Source organism: Meriones unguiculatus, chromosome X, assembly GCF_030254825.1.
Source record: "Meriones unguiculatus strain TT.TT164.6M chromosome X, Bangor_MerUng_6.1, whole genome shotgun sequence".
In the NCBI taxonomy this organism is placed as follows: Eukaryota; Metazoa; Chordata; class Mammalia; order Rodentia; family Muridae; genus Meriones; species Meriones unguiculatus.
In genome coordinates, this window is record NC_083369.1 from 153,785,268 (window position 1) to 153,791,078 (window position 5,811).

The window sequence follows — 5,811 nt, forward strand, 5'->3', positions numbered from 1 at the left end:
CAAATATTACATGGGAAATTTCAGTGATGGCACAGGAAAGTTCAGTCTTTGCAGGTGAAAATTCAACCATCTCAGGCAAAACTTCAACCTTCATAGGAAAAAGGTCAACCATTGTAGTTGACATTTTAACCATCCAAAGAGAGACTTCAAAAATAACTGGCAAGATATAGTCACCTCTATGGAAAGTTCCGCCATCACAGCAGAAACTACCAGGTGAAATTTCAACATTTGCTGGAGAATCGTCAGTCATCACAATGGAAACTTCAACCACCACAGGTGAAGTTTCAGCCACCTCAAAGGAAGGACAACTATGGAAGTTGTAATTTCGAACTTTGCAGGAAAAAAGTCAACCATCCCAGGTCAAATATCAACCATTACAGGTGAAATTTCAGCAATGGATCAGGAAAATTCATTCTTGGCCAGGGAATCTTCAACCTTTACAGGAAAATGGTCAACCATGGCAGGTGACATTTTCACCATCGCAAGAGAGACTTCAAACATCACAAGTGACAATTAGTCACCCACCTCACAGGAAAGTTCAACCATCCCAGGAGATCATTCAGCCTACCCAGGTGAAGTTTCCACAATTGCTGGTAAAACTTCATCCATCACAATGGAAACATCAACCATCAACCAAGTGCAATTTGAGCCACCTCAAAGGAAACTTCAACTATCGAGGGTGCAAATTTTACCATTACAAGAAAAACGTCAACAAACCTAGGTGAAATTTCAATCAGTTGAAATTTCAGAATTTTCAGAGCGATGGCATAGGAAAGTTCTGTCTATGCAGGTGAAAATTCAACAATCTCAGGTCAAATTTCAACCTTTACACAAAAAAGGACAACCATCGCATGTGACATTTCAAACATCTCAGGCGACATTTCAGTCAAATCCCAAGGAAGTTCAAACATCACAGGTGATAACTCAGCCTACATAGATGAAATTTCATACTTCGAGGAAAACCTTCAACCATCACAATGGAAACTTCAACCACCGCAGGAGAAATTTCATCCACCTCAAAGGAAACTTCAACTATCGAGGGTGAATATTTAAACTTTCTAGGAAATACGCCAACCATCATTCATTCAAACTCAACCATAACCAGGGAAGTTTCATCGATGGCACAGTAAAGTTCAGTCTTTTCAGGTGAAAATTCACCACTTTCAGGAGAAACTTCAACCTTCACAGGAAAACCTGAAACCACTGCTTCTGACATGAGAACATTGCAAGGGAGACTTCAAACATCACATGCGACATTTCAGTCACATCACAGGAAAATCCAAACATCACAGGTAATAAGCGAGCCAAGCCAGGTGACATTTCAAACATTATAGGAAACACTTGAAACATCAGAATGGAAACTTGAACCATCGCAGGTGAAGTTTCAGGCACCTCAAAAGAAGGACAACTATGGAAGGTGTAATTTTAAACCTTGGAGGAAAAAAATCATCCATAACAGGTAAAACATCAACCATTACTGGCAGAATTTCAGCAATGGCTCAGGAAAGTTCAGTCTTTACAGGTAAAAATTCAACAATCTCAGGTTAAATTTCAACATTTACACAGAAAAAGTCAACCATCGTAGGTGACATTTCAACCATCACAAGAGAACTTTCAAATATCTCAGGCGACATTTCAGGCAACTCCCAGGAAAGTTCAACCATCCCAGGCGATAATCCAGCCTACATAGGTGAAATTTCAAACTTTTGCAGAAAACCTTCAGCCATCAAAATGGAAACTTCAACGACCAAGTGTGAAATTTCAGCCACCTCAAAGAAATTTCAACTATCAAGGGTGCAAATTTTAAATTTCTGAGAAAACAGTCAACAGTGCTAGGTAAAACTTCAAATATTACATGGGAAATTTCAGTGATGGCACAGGAAAGTTCAGTCTTTGCAGGTGAAAATTCAACCATCTCAGGCAAAACTTCAACCTTCATAGGAAAAAGGTCAACCATTGTAGTTGACATTTTAACCATCCAAAGAGAGACTTCAAAAATAACTGGCAAGATATAGTCACCTCTATGGAAAGTTCCGCCATCACAGCAGAAACTACCAGGTGAAATTTCAACATTTGCTGGAGAATCGTCAGTCATCACAATGGAAACTTCAACCACCACAGGTGAAGTTTCAGCCACCTCAAAGGAAGGACAACTATGGAAGTTGTAATTTCGAACTTTGCAGGAAAAAAGTCAACCATCCCAGGTCAAATATCAACCATTACAGGTGAAATTTCAGCAATGGATCAGGAAAATTCATTCTTGGCCAGGGAATCTTCAACCTTTACAGGAAAATGGTCAACCATGGCAGGTGACATTTTCACCATCGCAAGAGAGACTTCAAACATCACAAGTGACAATTAGTCACCCACCTCACAGGAAAGTTCAACCATCCCAGGAGATCATTCAGCCTACCCAGGTGAAGTTTCCACAATTGCTGGTAAAACTTCATCCATCACAATGGAAACATCAACCATCAACCAAGTGCAATTTGAGCCACCTCAAAGGAAACTTCAACTATCGAGGGTGCAAATTTTACCATTACAAGAAAAACGTCAACAAACCTAGGTGAAACTTGAACCATTACCGGGGAATTTTCAGAGCGATGGCACAGGAATGTTCTGTCTATGCAGGTGAAAATTCAACAATCTCAGGTCAAATTTCAACCTTTACACAAAAAAGGATAACCATCGCATGTGACATTTCAAACATCTCAGGCGACATTTCAGTCAACTCCCAAGGAAGTTCAAACATCACAGGCGATGACTCAGCCTACATAGATGAAATTTCATACTTCGAGGAAAACCTTCAACCATCACAATGGAAACTTCAACCACCGCAGGAGAAATTTCATCCACCTCAAAGGAAACTTCAACTATCGAAGTTGAATATTTAAACTTTCTAGGAAATACGCCAACCATCCTTCATTCAAACTCAACCATTACCAGGGAAGTTTCATCAATGGCACAGGAAATTTCAGTCTTTGCAGGTGAAAATTCACCACTTTCAGGAGAAACTTCAACCTTTACAGGGAAACCTGAAACCACTGCTTCTGACATGAGAACATTGCAAGGGAGACTTCAAACATCACATGCGACATTTCAGTCACATCACAGGAAAATCCAAACATCACAGGTAATAAGCGAGCCAAGCCAGGTGACATTTCAAACATTGTAGGAAACACTTGAAACATCAGAATGGAAACTTAAACCATCGTAGGTGAAGTTTCAGGCACCTCAAAAGAAGGACAACTATGGAAGGTGTAATTTTAAACCTTGGAGGAAAAAAAATCATCCATAACAGGGCAAACATCAACCATTACTGGCAGAATTTCAGCAATGGATCAGGAAAGTTGAGTCTTTACAGGCGAAAATTCAATAATCTCAGGTTAAATTTCAACCTTTACACAGAAAAAGTCAACCATCGTAGGTGACATTTCAACCATCACAAGAGAGATTTCAAATATCTCAGGCGACATTTCAGGCAACTCCCAGGAAAGTTCAACCATCCCAGGCGATAATCCAGCCTACATAGGTGAAATTTCAAACTTTTGCGGAAAACCTTGAGCCATCAAACTGGAAACTTCAACCACCGAGTGTGAAATTTCAGCCACCACAAAGAAATTTCAACTATCAAGGGTGCAAATTTTAAATTTCTGAGAAATCAGTCAACAGTGCTAGGGAAATCTTCAAATTTTACATGGGAAATTTCAGTGATGGCACAGGAAAGTTCAGTCTTTGCAGGTGAAAATTCAACCATCTCAGGCAAAACTTCAACCTTCATAGGAAAAAGGTCAACCATTGTAGTTGACATTTTCACCATCGCAAGAGAGACTTCAAACATCACAGGTGACAATTAGTCACCCACCTCACAGGAAAGTTCAACCATCCCAGGAGATCATTCAGCCTACCCAGGTGAATTTTCCACAATTGCTGGTAAAACTTCATCCATCACAATGGAAACATCAACCATCAACCAAGTGCAATTTGAGCCACCTCAAAGGAAATTTCAACTATGGAGGGTACAATTTTTACCATTACAAGAGAAACGTCAAGAAACCTAGGTGAAACTTCAACCATTACCAGGGAATTTTCAGAGCGATGGCACAGGAAAGTTCTGTCCATGCAGGTGAAAATTCAACCATCTCAGGTCAAATTTCAACCTTTACACAAAAAAGGACAACCATCGCATGTGACATTTCAAACATCTCAGGCGACATTTCAGTCAAATCCCAAGGAAGTTCAAACATCACAGGCGACAACTCAGCCTAAATAGTTGAAATTTCATACTTCGAGGAAAACCTTCAACCATCACAATGGAAATTTCAACCACCGCAGGAGAAATTTCATCCACCTCAAAGGAAACTTCAACTATCGAGGGTGAATATATAAACTTTCTAGGAAATACGCCAACAATCCTTCATTGAAACTCAACCATTACCAGGGAAGTTTCATCGATGGCACAGGAAAGTTCAGTCTTTTCAGGTGAAAATTCACCACTTTCAAGAGAAACTTCAACCTTCATAGGAAAACCTGAAACCACTGCTTCTGACATGAGAACATTGCAAGGGAGACTTCAAACATCACATGCGACATTTCAGTCACATCACAGGAAAATCCAAACATCACAGGTAATAAGCGAGCCAAGCCAGGTGACATTTCAAACATTGTAGGAAAAATTTGAAACATCACAATGGAAACTTGAACCATCGCAGGTGAGGTTTCAGGCACCTCAAAGGAAGGACAACGATGGAAGGTGTAATTTTAAACTTTGGAGGAAAAAATTCAACCGTAACAGGGAAAACATCAACCATTACTGGCAGAATTTCAGCAGTGGCTCAGGAAAGTTCAGTCTTTACAGGCGAAAATTCTACAATCTCAGGTTAAATTTCAACCATTTCAACCTTTACACAAAAAAGTCAACCATCATAGGTGACATTTCAACCATCACAAGAGAGATTTCAAATATCTCAGGCGACATTTCAGGCAACTCCCAGGAAAGTTCAACCATCCCAGGCGATAATCCAGCCTACATAGGTGAAATTTCAAACTTTTGTGGAAAACCTTCAGCCATCAAAATGGAAACTTCAACCACCGAGTGTGAAATTTCAGCCACCTCAAAGAAATTTCAACTATCAAGGGTGCAAATTTTAAATTTCTGAGAAAACAGTCAACAGTGCTAGGGAAAACTTGAAATATTACATGGGAAATTTCAGTGATGGCACAGGAAAGTTCAGTCTTTGCAGGTGAAAATTCAACAATCTCAGGTCAAATTTCAACCTTACACAAAAAAGGACAACCATCGCATGTGACATTTCAACCATCGCATGTGACATTTCAAACATCTCAGGCGACATTTCAGTCAACTCCCAAGGAAGTTCAAACATCACAGGCGATAACTCAGCCTACATAGATGAAATTTCATACTTCGAGGAAAACCTTCAGCCATCAAAATGGAAACTTCAACCACCGAGTGCAAAATTTCAGCCACCTCAAAGAAATTTCAACTATCAAGGGTGCAAATTTTAAATTTCTGAGAAAACAGTCAACAATGCTAGGTAAAACTTCAAATATTACATGGGAAATTTCAGTGATGGCACAGGAAAGTTCAGTCTTTGCAGGTGAAAATTCAACCATCTCAGGCAAAACTTCAACCTTCATAGGAAAAAGGGCAACCATTGTAGTTGACATTTTAACCATCGAAAGAGAGACTTCAAAAATAACAGGCAAGATATAGTCACCTCAACCGAAAGTTCCGCCATCACAGCAGAAACTACCAGGTGAAATTTCAACATTTGCTGGAGAATCGTCAGC